The sequence below is a fragment of the Alexandromys fortis genome, unplaced genomic scaffold (genome assembly GCF_014885135.2).
Source record: "Alexandromys fortis isolate MF-2015 unplaced genomic scaffold, M_Fortis_MF-2015_v1.1 scaffold_429, whole genome shotgun sequence".
NCBI lineage: Eukaryota > Metazoa > Chordata > Mammalia > Rodentia > Cricetidae > Alexandromys > Alexandromys fortis.
In genome coordinates, this window is record NW_026068308.1 from 150156 (window position 1) to 170885 (window position 20730).

The 20730-nt window shown below is 36.9% G+C and overlaps 1 pseudogene; it reads left to right on the forward strand.

Annotated features, from left to right (window-relative positions):
* The first annotated feature begins 2399 nt into the window (after positions 1-2399).
* On the forward strand, positions 2400-19300 carry LOC126495073 (SH2B adapter protein 1-like; annotated as a pseudogene).
* Positions 19301-20730: the final 1430 nt, after the last annotated feature.

Consider the following 20730-nt stretch of genomic DNA (forward strand, 5'->3'; position numbering starts at 1 on the left):
AGTGAAAAATAACAGAATCCAAGAGAAATGGGAAGAAATTTCAAGTATAATTTTGAATAGCAAAAGGAAAAAAAAATAATTTAAGCAATTTAAGTAGAACACTGTTAGAAACAAAACAACATTAGAAAATTATATAAGGTGAGTTGTGACCCATATTACAAGGGAAAAAGAGAGGTGTTTGTGTGTGTGTGTGTGTGTGTGTATTTGATGTTTTATTTTGTCTCTTCTCCCGTCAGTGCATCTCTCAAATTGGCTAGACTGTTAATGGATGCCACTAGACATAGGATCCAGCATGGTACAGTCTACAGATTTTGTCACCCACGGTCAACTAAGAGCAGAAAGGAGAGTGGAAAAGTTATTTTCAGGAACAAATTGGGGCATTTAGCATTCATGAAGGAAAATTATACAGTTTTCTGAAGCATACAAATTCTTATATACCCATCTATTACCCTGCACTATCCTTTAACTATTCCTTTTTTATCTTAAAAATAAATTACATTGCAGTTCCTCTAGTATACAGCTGTCAAAATCCTTTACATAGTCTTTTATCTACATTCAATGGTATCTGTCTCAGGTATCTTTCTTTGTGACTTTCACACACATACACAGACACACAGACACACACACACAGCCCATTTTCAGCTCAGTTCATCTGTGAAATTTTTCTGTGACCACTTCGAGTTCATAGGAGATAAAGAATTACTTGTAATATTCAATATTTTATAACAAAACTCTCTTTTATGTTCTATCGGCAACTTCATTATATAATGAGTTCTATGATTAAAAGGTGCATTTATCAGTTTATTACAATCTGGCCCTGATACAACTCAGGGTATTTTGAGTTTGCACCCTTCAGAGAATGCTAAGTAATTACAGAAAACTTTATTTCACAAACTATCATCCATAAACAATAGAGAAGAAGCACATCTGATAAGAAACTTAGAAAGCAAAGAACAAGCAAGCTCAGTTGGCAACAGATGTAGTGCCTCTACTGAAAAATGGAAAGCTTAAGTTTTGGGAAAAGAAAATTTTGCCGATCATGATAAAATAATTTGAAAGTTTTTGTTTAGAATGGTGTAAAAACAACTTTGGAGGTGTCCTGTATTTACTACTTTTGTCCATTTTGAAATTTTTCATATATATTATTGATATTTTTCTCATTTTAGCACAGTTAAATCATAAGGTCAAACCATTTACTGACGTAGTTTTTAAAGTACAGGTTATCAATGACACAGAGATTCTGAAAGATCTGATTTGTTCACTCCCAAGTACTTTGTGTCTCACATGAAGTTTTTGTTGTTGTTGTTGCTGCTGACATAGTAAGACAATTGGACACAAAGAACTTGAGACTTGATTTTAATTTTCCATTTTTAAAAAATATCTTTCAAATAAAGACAAACATCACCAATCAAAATTAACCAGAAGAAACTTTACAAGAAAAATCAGGATAAAGGAGACTAGCGCTTATTTATTCACAAGAGGATAGGTATACAGATGCAGATTGGATATAGATCGGGTAGACATATGGTGATTCCATTTATTTCCCATTACCAAACTGCCTTGAGCTCAAAGAAATCACAGATTCTGAAGAATTTTCTAGTTACTTAGTAAGAATCATGTTACTATCTTAGAATGTCTTCAAGGATTTATGAGTATGAATTATGCTGTTTCAGTAGCTGTCCTTGAAAGTAAATCTCTGGACACTACTCCACAACATCATCCCGATTAACATGCAGAATTGTAAGAGGACCAGTCTGAAATTAAAGCAAACTCTGCTCACTTAAAATCATCTTCATTAGTCTGGCACTTACTTGAAATTTTATCATTCAGTTTTCTAATGATTTAATTCAACTTTCTGATGAGTTAAGAACAATGGAAATTCTTGTAGCCACCTCGTTAACATAAAAATGCTGATAGGAAAGTGAGAATATTAAAAAATGATTTTTGAATTTGAGCCAAAACAGTTAATAGACTTTAATAAATGGCACAACCTCAGTAATATTTTGCTATATTTAAATCAATTTTCATTGATTTAATAAAAATAATTTAATATAACTATAGATATGTCTATATTACAACATTTTATTTTTAAAAATCTTTGGCACATAATATGTTATTGCTTTTGTTGTTATAGTTATTTTAGTTAATAGTTATTTTTATCTTCATAGTCTCATTAATACCCATGACAGACCTTACAGACATATCAAATACTTCAGTTTTACAAATTATTTTATTGAATCTCTGAATGAATATTAAAATGACAAAATAAGGAGTGATTATAAACAGTTTTTCAAGCTCATGTTACATTTTGCTATTCAGAAGTAAGGAAAAGAGAAATTTAGAAAGGAGAATATAATGGTTTTAGAAGAATAATATTTTTCTTGTGTTTTATAGGCAAAATGTCAGCCTCAGAATCAAGTTCACATTCTAATACCAGTAAGTTTCCAATGTACTGCCTTACTTTATAAAGTGGATTGTTCAAATTGTTTCATGATAAAACCTGAATTGTTATTACAGTGTATTCGTGACAGGGCTCAATGTTATCACAAATGAATTGTTAAGAAGATAGATGATAAAGAATCAGAAAATATATGACGAAAGAAACAGAACTATGAGAGGTATAATTTTCAGAAAGAGTTCAGTTTAACAATGTAGAAACCTATTTATATAAATTCAAAAAGAAAACGAAAGGAATTCTTTCTAGTATAGATTATATATATATAATATCTAAATATATATATAGTTTGACCTTATACTCTCAAATGTTCAATAATTGCAGGCTTATTCCTCACGTTGGTTGTATTGGGTGGTATTGTGAAATCTTACTATAACAGTAAGTGGTCTACAGCTGTCTTTTAATAAGTGCTCTCAGAAACAGCTACTTGTATCTTGATCACAGGTAGAAATATAGCATGCAATATTATAAATATATCTTAAATATTTTATCAATGTACAAAATGTCTTAAACAGAGGTAGAAACATGCATGCATACAATCTGACAAAATAACTTTGCATAGGTGTACAAATATTGTAAACAGAACAACAAATATAATTTGAACTTGTATCAATATACAAGAATCCATACCAATGTAAATTGTCAATATAATAGCTCACAAGTATTCACTCTATTACTCACTATTATTATTATTATTGTGTGTAAGTTCACACTAAACTACCTATTATGCCTTTCAATTTTCTCTCTTTTTTTTCCAAGATCATCTCTGGGCGTACATAATTGCCACCTCAACCCTCAACCCTATACAGGTAATAACTCCTAAATGGTGTCCTTAAACCTGATGACAAACTTTGTTGGGAGAGGGGACATCATCTTCTGTTATTGGGGCAATGCTCTTTCTATAGGATCCTGTAAAAGTAAAGCAATGGTTAAATTTCAATATTACTGTCTTGTACAATTGCAAATGATCCCTGAGTAGTCAATAGGGTTTTTCTAAAGTTCTTATTTGGAGTTCTGGCCAGAACGTTGTAAGAAGGTGCACCATTTCAACAGCTGATACTCCAAAACCAGTCTTATACTATCAGCATCATGATGTCATCTTGACCAGATGGAGTCATTGTTGTGGGTCCTCATCTTCTTCCTAGAAACTTCAAAGATTACTTCAGTAAAAAGATCTGTAGGAAAATCTACTGTTCATTGTGGAAAACTTAAACATTATTCATATAGACATAAATTCAACAAAAGATATGATATAGACAAAATAGGCATGGAGAAAAGTAAAATTTTTCCTAAATTCTTTCTTCTTTCTGTCCCATATCAGATGGTTTCTGACATGAGTCAGAAACTCTGAATTTTCATTTAACAACATGCTTGGTTTGAGAAATTTAGAGGATAGCTATTGCTCAGCTCCAACCCCCCCCCCCCCCCGATATATATAGACAGACACAGAGAAAGAGAACAGAGAGAAAGGGAGGGAGAGAGAGACAGAAACAGAGAGAGAGAGAGAGAGACACACACACACACACACACACACACAGAGAGAGAGAGAGAGAGAGAGAGAGAGAGAGAGAGAGAGAGAGAGGCCTTAATCAATGACCATACAACTTGGCATACCTTTAAAGGTTACAAGAAAGACTGAAAACTAATATTTATAATACTATTACCAGTGGTCTCTAATGTTAGCATTTATTTAATACACGACATGTACTCTCTAATTAGTATCTTAAGTCATATGCCCTTGGAAACAATATGACTGTTGGTATTTAGTACTCTTATCAAGTATTCTTTTATTATAGACTCCTGTGAAAACATAGATAATCAAAACCAAGAAGTAATAAATGTTTAGTAAATAGTATTGAAACAGATGCTTCAATAAATGGTGAGAATGAGAATTGAGACAGTAAATCCCCCTATGGAGTTATCCTGAAATGGGTCAGGAGTGCCAGAAAGAGTAAAATGGTTTTGGTCGTTTGGTGCTCCTGAGAGTGAACTAAGATTTGTTTAAAGCAGTTGCCTTCAGAAGAGATCATTGCAATGGAGGGAGACACATTGTTGAAAGGAACCAATCGTAGCAACTGTGAAGTGGTTATCTAGAATAGACCTCATGGGGCCCACCTGCTATCTATCTTGTTTCAAAAATTCACAGATATCTTTGAAAAAAGAAACTTTCAATATATCTAATGACTCTGTAGATGAATAAACTGACATGTAAAAATTAATGTACACTAATTTCTTTATTTTTAATAATTCATTAACTTTACCAAAGAGACAATTTTAAAAGCCACAGAAAGAAATGAGTTTGAAAGAAAAAGAGTTTGAAGGTGATTTCTATTTATTAATAGTAAAAATATATGAAATCTAAGAAAATACACTCATAAGTGTAGGATAGAATGAGTGCTGGATCAGTTATCATAAATTATGACAACATAATTTATTCAGATAAAAATAAAATAAGGAAGTGTTGAGACCATAATAAATATTGAAATGTCACTTAAAGATACTCAGCACCTTATTTAAAGCACTGACATCTGAAATAATAATTCAACTCACACCAATTTAAAAAGTTAAAACATACAGGAACTATAATTCTACTATGCAATCTTGGAATCTTTGTAACAGAACTAAAATTATGTTTAAGTTATAAATTTATCTATCTCAGTACTACCAATATACATTTTACTATACATAAATCTTATGCTGTTAATTGAGAAGCTGTAGCATTTCTGCACCAGTGCTGCATGTATATATTAAAATGTTTGAAAACAATGAATCCAGATTGGATTAGTTAGCATAGATGGAACTTTTGCAATGTGAATGATGACGAGAAAATCAAGCTTTGGTACACTTTGCAAAGCACAATTCAAACTTTTTGAAGTAATGAAATTATAACTTGTATAGATACCATAGTATAAGCTAAGCTAAAAATAACAAAGAAACTAGATGAGGTTATTGTTAAAGCATATCAATTTCTTGAGAGAGGATATTGGGGTATAAAACATTATAGGGAAAAGATGAAAAATAAACTGAAAGAAAAGAAATACCAGTATTAACATTTCTAGTAAGAAAAATATCATTTGCATTGTTACAAAACTATATGCTTCTGCATATGTACAAATATATATTACAAACAAGAGCTGGAGATTCAGTGTACACTTCCAAATCCATGTTTACAGTGTTTTATCTAATAAAAGAGTAGGAAAGAAAAGGAACAGTGTGAGCTGGAAGGCCAAAATTTACTCCAGGCAAAATAAAGAGTACTCAGTGAGAGTCCATAGAATATATGCTCTAATGAGGTGTCACTAACCTCCTTACGTCTTTAGTCTTCCTATGAAAGAAAACATAATTTTCAGCTGGCCATTATGGCACAAACCTCTAGCTTAAACTCCCAGTACTTGAAGAAGCTGAAAAAGGAAGAAAACTTGAGCCTAGGAATTTGAGAAATGTTTTTGGGCAACATGATGAGACACTATTATGTTAAAGGCACAAATAAAGCAAAATATGAAAAGTATAAATGAAAATTATAATATAATTATATATTAAAATGATAATTATAAATTAGATTTTTAAACTTTCTCAGTTTTTATTTATGTTATACCAATATTTTACTGGACCATTTAAAGCTAAAAATATTGTGTACTGTTGGGAATGTCTCTCTTTTGTGTACAACAGGACACAGCTATAGAGTCTGCCAAATAGCATAAAAAATATACATTCTCCCCAGAGTCTCACCACCAGTGAGTATTCACTCATGTTATTAAGCTTTATAAAAAAACAAAATTACAAAAATATAGTTTGTTATTTGCTATTCCAGATTGTTTTAAAAGAATGTCTCCTGAGTAGCCTCGAACTCAGATTTTCTTACCTATGTCTCCTGAATGTTGGAATAAAAGACTTAAGACAACATGCCTTGCTGATGTTGGAGGTCTTAATTGGCTTTACATGCGATTGTAGAACAGAGTCCCAAGATTGTTCTGAATGGTCTTGCCTACCAGTTAGCCTTGCAGACAGAGTGAAGGACGAGGCAGTCTTAAGAAGAAGAAGGTATAGCTACAGGGATAGTCCTTTTGGTTGTAGCTTACTTCTATATTATTTGAGAAAATTATTTAACAGTTGGTCCTATCTGGTTGACCAAATCTCAGATATTCTTAATACAAGAATGGTTTCAATTTGTTTCCATATCAGACCAACTTACATACATGGATTGAAAAAACGTTTTGGTCAATATGTTCAAAATCAGCATTGAAACAAGCATACTAAATTATATGGGTTCGGTAATGTCACAATACCATTCTTTAAAATGTTTTAAGTATGAAATGTAATTGTGCACATTCACAAATTACAGTAATTCACATTTAAGATACAGCACTTATGGTATAAGACCATGAATTACATTAGTAAAGCAAGAAAGAAAATGTAATTTTATTCGCATTTAGTAGCAAAAGCTTCAGTATGCATAGGTGATTCCAATAAATAGTCATCTACTATTTCAAAAATGTCTGATACATTAAAGCATTGTAAAATATATTCTTAATTATTTTTATTCTCTCTATTTAAGAGTTGCAGCCCTTACAGGCAATTGTAAAACGAAGAAGACAGTTTTTAACACTCACTTTGCACAAAAGGCTGCCTTGGGAAATATCCTCTGTAAAATTAGAAAGCAGGTGTGAATTCTTTTGTACTAAAAATAGCAAGGGCAGTTATATCAAGCGGTCAGAATCATGAGAAAAGCAGCTGGCTTCTCAAGTGAAGAACAGTCTGTTCTTTACTCCATTTCAGATTTATCTCCTTTGACAAATTGTTTTCTTTGAATTTCAGTAGAAGTACACAAATCATTATTTTAAATAAATTTTAAAGAAAAAAATTAATTTAAAAAATTGTTCCTTATGACTAGCTGAGCAATAAGACATATGGGAGTGCTTTGTTCTGAACTTGGGATACCATTATTAAGATAACCATGTTATATAATAGTAGGCTAAGAAAGGAATTTAAATATAGCTTGCTTTAATTTCAACTTTTGCTAATCAATGGAAATATGCTATTGGTTAGATTTGTAGTTAGAAGTCACAAAGATCTCTCAGTTATGTCATAAATTATGAATAATCTTTGCTGGGTCATATAGTCAGTATCAATGCTGTGATCTCCAACATGAAAAAGAAGGGGAAAATCCATAAATAATTTTTAATTATTAACTTACATAATAATTATTAATTATTAACTTACATAATAATTAATTGCTTTGGTGATTTGAATGGGTACTGGTCAGTATTTTTTACTGTAACTTAAAAAAGTGAATATTTGAGTCTTAGAATATAAATTAAAAGACATACAAATAATTATTCATATTTTTAAATGAAATGTCATAATTTGTTAACATTATATTGTGGATCTTTTGGTTTAGTTCAGAAATATGTTGTTCTTGGAATCTATCATTACAATCATAATGAGGAGAAAAGACCAGATGAGTTAAATAACAATTTCTCTAGGACACATGAGAGAACTAATATAAAAGAGCAAACAACTATTCCCCAAGCTATAGAAACAGATTCTTTAAAGAGATAACCTATGCTTTTATCTAGTTGTTGCACGAGTAATAAAGTAAATGTCATATATGCGAAGATATGAGCAGTAAAAGAAAATGATATCAGAAATAAGAGAGCTATCACTAATGATTATAAAACATTAAAGATAGCAAGAGTTTGATAGTTTGAATGTAATTGGCCCCCATAATACCATAAAATCATAGGAGCAGTGGCCTTGTTGGAGGAAGCACGGTCTTGCTGGAGGAGGCTGGATGACCACACCTTTAATTCAGACCTTGAGACTAGAGAGTACAGCTATAATTTGGGTCACACTTTCTAGAGGAAGTGTGTCACTGTTGGAGCAAGCATTGAGGTTTCATATACTCAGGGTATTTGCCCAGTGAGTCAACTGGAAGATATAGGACAATTGGCTTTTTCTCCAGCACTATTTCTGTCTACCTGCCACAATGCTCCTTTCCATGACTGACTGAACTTCTGAAACTGTAAGTAAAGCTACCCTCAATTAACTGTCTTCTTTATAAGAGTTGCTGTGGTCATATTGTTTCTTCAAGCAATAAAATTCCAAGCTAAGAGAAAGAGAATTCTTTAAATGACCTTCTGTTTACTAGTTCTGTAAATTAGGTAACAAACAATTTTCTTGAAATGTTACCATCAAATTTACTTGAAGAGAAACAGATAACATAAACATATCTGTATCTTTATAACAATTGAATTAGTAGTTTAATATATACTGGAAAAAAAAACCATGTCCAAAACTTAAGCTGAGGAACTATTTATGGTTTTAGTATTGCATTCTTTCCAAAGTACTCAATGAAATTTAGTACTTATTGTAACAGTAAGAAGTGATGCCTTTGAATGTTAATTCATAAGAGGAGAGACTTCATAAATAAGATTAGGTGCTCTAAAATAAGATCATGATACAGAGACTTTGTTCCTTTTGTGTCTTTACTATCAGATAGAGAGCACAGTATTTTTGCCTTCCAGAAAAATGCACTCCTAACAATACATTTTTGCAACCAGATTCTCACTACAAAACCAAACTTGCCAGTGCTTTGACTTTGGAATGCTCAGCGTGAAGGACTTGAGAAAATAAATGTCCATCCTTTGTAAAATACCAATGTTCTGTTTTTCTTTTCCAGAAACATAGAAACACTAAGGCAGATATCTGAGCTTTCAAAACTAAATTATTTAATGAAGAAAATGTATATGTATATACAAATGCACATATGCATTTGAATCAATCAATGGAAAGATAGATCAATAATTGGAAGGGGAGTAGAAAGAGATATATGGGAGGTACTGGAGGGAGAAAATGGAAGGGAAAATGTAGTGGCATTTCAAATGTATTTTAGTAAATAAAGACTTCCTAGAAATCTGAGAGTAAAACAATGCCACTGTTCAGCCTTTCAGACAAGATTATGCTAACACACACCTTTAATCCTGGTAGCCACAATGACATGCACCTTTAATCCTAGTAGCCACAGTGACGCACACCTTTAATTCCAGTAGCCACTTTACTTGCCATAGAAATCAGGTGGCACATGACTTTAATCCCATTGGTGCATACCTTTGATCTGAGCCCTAAAGAGGAATATAAGATGGGGTGAGACAGCTCTCACACGCAGTGCCCTTCTGAGGTTCAAGAAGGCAGGATTGCCATTTCAGACTGAGTTTGAGATAAAAGCCAATGGCTGACAGTTTTGCTTTTCAGATCTTCAGGTTACACCCTAATTTCTTACTCTGAGTTATTATTAATCGTGCATCATTTGGCACCCAATGTTTTTAGGTACAAATTCATGTGGATCCCTACTCCATGCCTCCTGGGACCAGGTCAAAAGTTCCACTACCAAAGATCTTCCACCCTTACCGAAGATCTTCCACCCCTACCCATCTTGCTTGATTTCATATACTAAGTGGTTTTGTGCTAAAGACCTTCTGCAGAGGCGCTACTCCTTTGGTGGTCCCACTGCTTGGTGACTTGGCAATTTTCCTGGCTCTCGCTCATTTTCCCCACTACTACTTTTCCTACTGCATGGTGACTTGTGCAGCTTCTGGTTTATGTTTACAGATAACAATATAGTCACTGACTTGAAATATGCAGAAAGAGTTGTCTTACATTTTGAAACTGCTGAATTTATACTAGCTGATACAAAATTCACTTCATTATTCATTCAGGTCTAAGATATTATCAGCAATAGGCATTGCCCAATATATATAACAAATATCCTATCCCGTATGGTTCTGCCAGGTCCTCTAGCAAAAAGTAATGCAGAAATTGATTGGTTATTAATTGAAAATATGCTGAAGACCTCAGAATTTCATAAAAAACAAAATGTCAATAGCAAAGGTTTAAAAAAGTTTTCTATTACATGGCAACAAGCTAAGGAGATTATAAAGAGATGCCCTACTTGCTCTTTCTATAACCAAACAGTGCTACCTGCAGGGAGTAATCCAAAGGGTACTCAAAAGAATGAAATTTTGCAGATGGATGTGTTCAACTTTGCAGAATTTGGAAAATTAAAATAAATACACCAAACCATTGACACTTATTCAGGTTTTCAATGGGCATCTGCTTTGAGCTCAGAAAAAAAAAGCTGATTAAGTAATCACACATTTATTAGAAGTTATGGCCATCATGGATATACCTACACAAATAAAGACAGATAATGGTCCAGCATATGACTCTAAGAAAATGAAACAATTTTTGCTTATCATAATATAAAACATATTACAGTTATATCAATCAATCCCATAAGTCAGGCAGTTATAGAAAGATCATATCAAACTATAAAGGAAATGTTAAAAAAGCAGAAAGGGATAGAAAATACTTTCAGAAATAAATTGCAAAATACATTATTAACTTTGCATTTTCTTAATGCTGATGATAAAGGAACAATGGCAACAGAGAGACATTGGATAATAGAAGAAAACTTCTTATTTAAATCAGCTGGTGTATTTCAAGGATGTATTGAAAACAGAATGGACACCAGAAGATGTGCTATGTTTGGGAAGGGGTGTTTCTCTTGTTTCTACGGGAAAGGAAAAGCCACAGATGTCATGAAAATTAATAAAGATGACAAGAAATTTATGTCTTTGAAGAAAGAAATTGAAGAAGATATAAGAAAATGGAAAGATCTCCCATGCTCTTGGATAGAAAGGATCAACATAATAAAAATAACAATCTTACCAAAGGCAATCTATAGATTCAATGCAATCCCCATCAAAATCCCAACACAATTCTTTACAGACCTTGAAAGAATGATATTAAACTTCATATGGAAAAACAAGAAACCCAGGATAGTCAAAACAGTCCTGTACAATAAAGGAACCGCTAGAGGCATTACCATCCCTGACTTCAAGCTCTATTTCAGAGCTACAGTAATGAAAACAGCTTGGTATTGGCATAAAAAAAGAGACATTGAACAATGGAATCGAATTGGAGACATGGATATTAATTCACAAACTTATGAACACCTGATTTTTGACAAAGCAAAAAAAATATATAATGGAAAAAAGAAAGCATCTTCAACAAATTGTGCTAGCATAACTGGATGTCAACCTGTAGAAGAATGAAAATAGATCCATCTCTGTCCACCATGCACAAAACTCAAGTCCAAATGGATTAAAGACATCAATATAAATCTGACCACACTGAACCTAATAGAAGAGAAAGTGGAAAGAAACCTTCAATGCATTGGCACAGGAGACCACTTCCTAAACCCCAATAGCATAGACAATAAGAGCATCAAGAAATAAATTGGACCTCATGAAACTTAGAAGCATCTGTAAAGCAAAGGACACAGTCAATAAGTCAAAAAGACAGCCTACTTAATGGGAAAAAATCTTCACCAACCTCACATTAGACAAAAGACTGATCTCCAAAATCTATAAAGAAATCTATAAAGTCAAGAAACTAGACATTAAAACTTGTAGGGATAAGTCCGCCCATTGGGGGCGGGCTTGCCTCCAGCGAATGTTTACTGATAAATTGGGCACACAGAAGCAGAGCTTCGCTTCCTGCTTCTTGTACTCCGCTGGAACCTTGGTTTCATGAGTCTGGTTTTCCATTAAAGTTGTGCAAATACCCATCACAATTTGTCTGCATTAATCTAAGCCGCCACTTCAAAAACTCTAACAGATTATGGTAACGCACACATTTAGTCCCAGTAAACATAATGACACATACCTTTAATCCCCATAACCACAGTGAAACACACCTTTAATCTCAGTAGCCACCATAATTACCATAAAATTGGGTGGTACATGCCTTTAATCACAGTTGTGCATGCCTTTGATCCAGGTCCTAGAGACGAATATAAAATAGGGTGAGACAGCTCTCACAGGCAGTCTCCTTCTGAGATTTCAGGAGGGAGAATTACCATTTCAAACTGAGGTTGAGGTCAGAGGTAGTGGCTGATTGTTGTGCTTTATGGATCTACAGGTTGAACCCCAATTTCTGACCATTAATTTTTATTAATCGTGCATCAGGAGAAATTTTTTAAATATTTTATAACCTCCAAAATAAAATTCAAATAGAGAATATGTTCTAAGATATTTTATGAGGTCTATTATTAACCACATTATAAGATTACAGGCAGACATTGAAGAAAAGGAAGACTTGACTTCAGCATTCAGTAATTTAGAAATATGTGTTTACCAACATATTAACAAATAAACCAAACAATGTGTTTAAAATATGTACTAAGGTGAATAATATTTATATTAATTGTAAACCTGTCATAATATAGAATCACCTCATAAGAGAGTCTCAATGGGGCATCAGTTACATCAAGTTGACCATTTCTGTTGATGATTATCTTAGTTCCTTTAATTGAAATATAAAGGCACTCCCACTATGAGTAGCATGACTGCCGGGCAAGTCATTCTTATTAGTACAAGACTGGAAAAAGCAATCTTTATACTTGTATGCACTTATTTCTCTTTGTTTCTGATTATGGATAGGATGTAATCAGTTTCCTAAAGCTCTTACCACTGGAATTTCCCAGCTACTCTCTATATATCTATTCAGTATACTCCTTGAAGTTATAGCTAGAACAATCAAACAACTAAAGAGGATCAAGGAAATATTAGGTGTAAATGAAGAAGTCAAAGTATAGCTATTTGCAGATAAAATAAAAATATACTTAGTGACCCTAAAATTTTTACCAGTGAAATTGTACAGCTATTATACCTTCAGCAAAATGGCTGGATACATGTTTAACTAAAAAATCCTCAGTAGCCCTCCTATATACAAATGATAAATGGGTAGAGAAGGAAATCACAGAAATAACACCCTTTACAATAGCCACAAATAGTGTAAAATATTTTGATGTAATTCTAACCAAACAAGTGATAGACCTGTGTAGTGAGGAGCGGCAGGCTGCGTCCCTCCACCTGGCTAGCTTTACACCCGAAATAAGTAAATGGAAACTGTATTCTTTGAAACACTGCTTGGCTCATTAGCTCTAACCTCTTACTGGCTAATTCTCACATCTTGATTAAGCCATTTCTAATAATCTGTGTAGCACCACAAGGTGCTGGCTTACTGGGAAGGATCTTAACCTGTGTCCATCTTGGAGAGGAGAGCTATAGCATGTGCCTCATTTCCCTTCTTCCCAGCATTCTGTTCTGTTTACTTTGCCTACCTAATTTTCTGTCCTATCAAAGGGGCAAGGCAGTTTCTTTATTAACCAATGAAAGTAACACATAGACAGATGACCCTCCTGCATCATTTCCCCTTGTTCTGTTTAAACAAAAAAGAAGGCTTTCATTTTAAAATAGTACAATTACATATAGCAAAACAGTTATAAAGCAAGAATTACAGTCACAATATTTACATCTATTTTATCTTTTATCATAACAATGGAAAACTATAACTATAACTAACCATTCTTCAACTCCATCAAATAAGCGTTTATTTAAAATATGATTGACAGAATACAGATAATTCTCCTGCAACACTTTCCCCTCTTTAAAAAGAAAGAAAATATCTATAGTCCATTTTTGGGGGGGAATGTGGGCATAGTATTCCAGGTTACTTCCAGCTGTTTGGGCGTGCTGATAATCTTATGGGGACCTAAAGAAAATTTAGAGTTATGATCAAGTCCTGACTAAAGTATCCTGTGAGTCTTAATTATCTCAGACATCAGTCTTGAATTGTTCTGGATGAAGAACTCAGACATCTGGGCCATCTATTTCTGCCGGAGACTTCTCAGGTGGTCTTTCTTGATCAAAGTTCATTTTTCTTGACTCTGAATAAACCCACAGCCTCTCATTTTCTGTGGAAACAAAAGCAAAATCTCTTCTCCAAAGTAACATACCTTTTGACTACAATTTTGAAGCCAAGGTGTTTTTAAAATACCTGTCTTGGATTAATTCTGCAGCATTTATAAGCAAATATCTTTTAGCAGCTGTTGCTCCTTCTTCAGAATTTAAACAATTTAAAGAGAGCATAATAACATACAGTATCAAGATTCTCTGTGTATCTGTGTATTTTCCATCTTTACGTGACTTTATTTTAACCTCTATTTCTTTTATTTTGACTTTTACTTTTTGACACAGGTTCTTTGTTTTTTTTTTTCTTTTTTTTTTTCCTTTTTTTTTTCTTTTTTGATTTTTTGAGACAAGGTTTCTCCATAGCTTTTGGTTCCTTTCCTGGAACTAGCTCTTGTAGACCAGCCCAGGTTCTTTGTATATCTTTGTCCTGGAACTCCCTCTGTAAATCAGGCTATCTTTGAACTCACAGAGATCCTTCTGTCTCTGCCTCCCAGGCTACTATCTTTTTCTTTCTTTCTTTCTTTCTTTCTTTCTTTCTTTCTTTCTTTCTTTTTAGAACTTTAATCTTTAGCCTGCATATATTTTTAACACACTGTAAAACATTTAGAGAGTTTTTTCCTCTTTGAATCTTTCTTTACTGTATATCTCTCTTTTTCTGACCACATGGGTCTTTAATTTGCTAAAGAATATGGAGAAGTTTTTTGCCACAACTCTATGACATTTTAAGGTCCTTGCCAGGAAGCAAGCTGCAACAGTGTGTAAACAACACTGAAAAGCTCCTATGGCATTTCAAGGTCGTTGCCAGGAAGCAAGCTGCAACATTGTGTCCATAGCTCCATAGTCTGGACTGCCTGCTTGAAAGGGTCAGATTTTTCCCTGGCAGGAAAGCCAAGAAAGCCTGCATTTTAAAACAGGCTAGCTTTTTTTCTGCTACCACTGAGAACTGAAATGTTTTACTCTAGTCTTTTTTAAGCTTTTTCAGGCTTTCTGTGGATGCACGTTGGGAGCCATTTTGTAAAATGGACTGTACTGTTTGTTATGCTTTCTGTCCCACCTGGCCCCCCAGCTGTTTAGTCCTAAAGAAAATCACACATAAGTCACCATAAGTTATAAGCTGATTGGCCTGTTCGCTCTAGCCTCTCACTGGTTAACCCTCACATCTTGATTAACCCATTTTTCTGATCTGTGTTAGTCATGTGGCTCAGTACCTTTTTCACTGAGGCAAATAACATCCTGCTGCTTAGGTGGTTTGGGCAGGAGTGGGAGTGTGGCGACCTCCCTGACCAGCAGGAAAGAACAGCCACCAGATGAGGATTCTTCTCAAATCACGCTTTATTGGAGCCTCTTGGTTGAAGGGAGAGCAGAAAGCAAGGGGCCCTGAGCTCTGAGCTGCAGCTGCTTATATAGGGATTCTGCCTAACAACCTTTGCTACTTCAACAGCTTCTCTGGAGACCCACCGGCCGGAAAGAAAACAAACATCCTTGTCAATTACAAGGAATTGCCACAAGGAAGTTCCCTTGCAGGTCAGGGGGAGTGTGGGCAGCTAGATCACAACAACTCACCCTGTTTTCTGGTGGAAGAACTACAACCTTTATTATGGGAAGGAATCATGCCTGGATTAGCCCATGCGCGCCTGCCTATGCTCCTGGCTACAGAATTGGCCCTAAGCACATATGCGAGAGGCACGGTTCCACTGCATTGCCTACTATGGAGTTATTTATCAAGCAAGGCTGGGGCCAAATGCCATCTTGTAATGGTGGCCACTCAAATCAGCTCCCAGCATGGGAGGAATCATCTTCCTCCTTCCCAGAATTCTCCTGTTCTCATTACATCATTTCTACTTCCTGTCTGGTTTTCCCACCTATACTTCCTGCCTGGCCAATCAGCATTTATTTAAAATATGATTGACAGAATAAAGACAATTCTCCTGCACCACTAGTTGATCACAATATACCAGCCATTACTTCCAATTTCAAAATGACCAACCTGTGGCAGCCTAATTTCCCTAACCCCATTAAAAAAATAAAACCCAACCTGTTTACAATAAAGAGTTTTTCTATTGGAATCTCTAGGAGTCTGTATCATTGGCTCCTTGTCTTCTCACACCCTGCCCCCTAGGAAATAGGGATTGCACAACAGGCAACAGCAATAATCCTGTAAAACTACAAGTAACAACAGACATGGATGGTCCTTTTTTTTGCTAGCTTTTTCTGCTCTCCTTACTCTCTTTTGGGCATTTTTCTTGCTTGTTTGCTGGCCTGGCTGCATGTCCCCATCCTAACTCTCTGCCAGCATTTTGAGTTCACCCCCTTTGGGTGTTTTTGGTGAGTTGACCCCTATTTTCTTTTCCTAAAATCTTGATGACTTGGGGTTTTCTTTCCTATTCCTACATTTTCTTTTGTTTCCCATGTTTGTCTTCCTGGTTAGGAACTCTCCATCATGACTCAGTTCATGCAGGTACCTCCACATAAGAGCTTACCTTACCAGGAGTTAGAACCAATAAAGGACTCTGCCAGATCTTTTTCACCTGGAGACACTGTATGAGCATATGGCTGTGGCCTAGCAAACCATAGAAGTTCCTCACTTTAAGCAGCACAATCAGTCCACAAACACTGCTTTCCCTTTCCCTTCTGTCCTTGTCCTCACACAGACACCCTCACATCCTAAGAGAGACTGATGACTTATTTCTGGAGCCACTCTCTGGGATTTTCTGAAGGCTTCCTTCCTTTACTGGGAGTCTGACTACTCTATGGAGTGTGAAATGTTGGACTTCCTCTCCTAGTCTCTCTTAATTAATCCAATTACATGACCATCAGTTAAGAGCCATTAGTGCGTTGGCCATTCTCTTAAGTCACAGAAAGGCTTTAGCTGTTCAACTGTGAGTGAGTCTCTTTTCCCGTTTTAAATTGCAATGTTCTCCTTAGATAGAAACTACTTCCACTAGCTTGTCCCTGGAGCTGAGCATGGGGTCTGGGGTGAATTTGTTGCCACTCACCCCATGTCTTCTGACTGCCTTCTTCTTTGCTTCTGTTCTGCACAGGCTTTTCCTGGGGCTCATCAGGAATAGTGTCCCTTCCCTGGAGGAATGGAGCCTTCCATTCTCTGCCAGTGCTGCGACCACCCTCTCCCCCAAGTTGGCAAGAGTTCTGTGAGCACCATGAGAGGGCTGCTGCCCTGGATCTTGCCCATTACCTCACCTCCCACCCAAAATATACAGAGACTAGAGCAGAAGCTGCTTTTTCTGGATGTTTTGCTGAGTTATTTCTACAGCACTTTGAAGATGAGGTGGACCAGGCCACCATGTTCTTCCCAACTCCTTTGGCCCCATTGAGCCCTGGTGTGGAGATTGCATCACAACATGACTTGTACCTTGACATCTGCAGTGTGGGCGGAGCCCTGACTGTGTTGGGCCCATCTCTATCTTCTGAGGACCTAGCTGGCCCTTTTCCTTCTTCAGTCTCTTCCATCTCTACATAATACTCAAAGTCAAACTCAAGAAATACTTTTCCATCCATTAAGTGGGTTTCTCAGTCAGAAGTACTGTAAGAGGTATCCTGTAATGTCAAGGGGGTCATTGATACTTTCACTCCAGCTAGACTTCTGGAGATCAAACCAGGCCCTCCAGTACTAGGTGGAAACAGCAACTCCAATTCCTCTGGTCATGCTGGAACAATTGGTAGGGGATTGGCTAATGATGGTTCATCGCCTGGAGAGAGAGAGATGGACTCACCACTCTGAGAGGCTGAGACTGAGTCATGGAGGGGGATCCTTGAAAGACAGAGCAGGAATAGGACAGAGAGAATAGATGCTCAGTTTTGTGGGGGCTGAAGAAGCTGGCCCTGACCCAGCAAAAGTGGGTCATGGAAGAGAGATGACTGGGCTAACCTTAGGGGGAAGGGGGCAGCCTCAGTGACAGAAGTGTCACCTACTGCTCTTAAGTGAAAGAGAAGGAGGAGGCAGAAGTCACTTAGAGTTCTTCATATCAGCCAAGGCATCCCAGGCCAAACTCAACATTCCCTGTTCTACTATCACTGATGTCCACACAGCCATAGTCCTAGAGATGCCTGACAAGGAGAACACATTTGTAGTAAAATTAGAAGGCCCTTCAGAGAACATTCTGGAGACACCTGATGCACTTCATGTGAAGGCCTGGTTGCCTGACATCCAGAAGTGCCTAAGCCCAGGACCCTTCCCTGTTATCAGCCCCATATCCTATGACCCTTTGCCTGACCCCTGGGACCTCCTTCCTCACAAAGGATAACACAGACAGTCTGATTTTGCCCTGCCTGAATCATTCAGGGAGTCTTCCCAGCCAGGATATGATGCTGGGATCCAAAGAAAGTAATGATCACCTGTCATAGGAGGCTTATGGGGGCCCTTCTGACTGGACTTCAGCATCCTTCTCCACTAGTTCTGCCTCCATTGCTGCCTCCCACATTGACTCAATGGAACTGATTCCCCTAGAATTGCCCCATCGCATTCCCATTATGCAAGGGACAGTTAATATTCTCTCAGCCCCCTACCCTCCCATAGATACTCCAGAAGCAGCCACAAGGACATTCCTGTTCCAGGGGAGTCAGAGGGTGTTGAGGGGGATCAATGCCTCTCAGGATATCCCCTGTTTCCATGGCATGCTTTGTCGACCCAAGGCTTGAAGGAAGCACTGACTCACATGGTGACTTCCTGGTAGGTAAGAGTGAGAAAAGATGTGGTGAATATGTCCTCACTTTCAACTTCGATGGCAGGACCAAGCATCTGTGTTTGTCAGTGAATGAGGAGGGTCACTGCCAGGTCCAACATCTGTGGATACAGTCCATTTTTAATGTGCTTGAGCACTTCTGAGTGCATCCCATCACTGTGGAGTCTGGAGGCTCCAATGATGTTGCCTTTGTCAGAAATATGCCCTCCTAGTTGCAGCAGGGCCAGAAGCAGCCTGGGAGCCATACCAGGGTGTGCAAGAGTGATTGGTGCTGCCCCGATTCTAGTTATTTTGAGCAAGTTCTCAGACAATGGGCCATGCAGCTTTAAACCCATTAGGACTGGTACTCCATGTTGAAGGCAGTCCTTGACCCCTCAGTTTTCCTCCAGTGATGCTATGTTTATAACGATGCAGTAGATACCCAAACCCGTGCAAATTTGCAATTTGGACTTAATGTCATCCATGATGTAGGGCAATCAGATGGAATAGGGATTCAAGCCAAAGCAGGAACTCAGTTTATTACTGTGAACATCAGCTTATATATGTTAAGTGACATCCTGTGATGTTGGGGGTACCTCCAGCCAATGAGAGGTAGCCAAACCCTCTTTTTAGCTAGAGGGGCATCTACCTAGTTTTTGCTATCTCATCCTCACTCAAACTCGAGCCGAGCTTTTCTATGTCCTAAAGGCCTCGAAGCATAGACCCTGAACTCATGCCAGGCTTTTTTTTTTATGTCCTACAGGCCTTGAGGTATAGGCTCTGAGATAATTTTGGCCCAAAATCTCCCCTTTTTGTTTTATATCCCACCCTCAACCATGGTCACCAGGCCAGAATAGCCCACTGCTGAGAGAATATGGGTCAGGGCCACCACTATCCGGAGTTTTGGCCTGGATACCCTCAAATTGAGAGTTCATACTGAGAGTGAGATGTATCGAACCTAACATAATGTACTCAAAGTGCCATGTACCTGTTGTATCTGTTTTTGGAATGCTTGTTTCAGCCTTTGGGAAATGTATGAGCCAAAAAGACACATCAATAAACAAATAGTCATTGCTTCAATTAAGGAAGAGATAAGTGTGGTAAGCCATGGGGGGGCACAATTAAACCAAGTCTCATAGGGGGTCCTTGAATTAAATGAATCAATATCTTCTCTTAACTCATCTAGGGTTCTTGTAAATATCCCAGAATGGTCCATAAAGAAACAACATTCTTCCCAAAGTGCCCTTCAAATTCCTTCCTGTTCCCTAAACAGCAAGTGCAAGTATTTTTTATTTTGTAAGGATACCCTTGCTAAGGAATTGAAAGACTTTTGTAAATAACATAATGCAATCCCCCCCCCCCCACACACACACACAGACAGTTTCCAATAGAAAAGAAAGTCCACTTGCTTCCTGGACATACATAAAAGGGTGTATGTAGAATGGCATGTCTCCTAGGACATGAGAACACCCAGGCTCATTAGGGTAAGATGCCTGTGGTAGGGTGCACACCCGAGTGCCTCCACATTCAGGTCTCCCTTCGGTCCCCTGGATCCTGTCTCCCATGACCCAGCTCCCATGTACCAAATCTCAGAGGTCAAACATCAGATCAGGCCACCATGCCCAGGGTATCATCATCTGAGATGTCTGGTTTAGTATCCCTCTAGTGCCAGTGCAGGACAGGGTCCATGTCACCTTCTGTGTCTGGTGGGGACTTCCTGCCTGGACTTTAGTCCCCATGAGAAGAATCAACATGATTATTGCCAGGAGGGTTGTCTGAA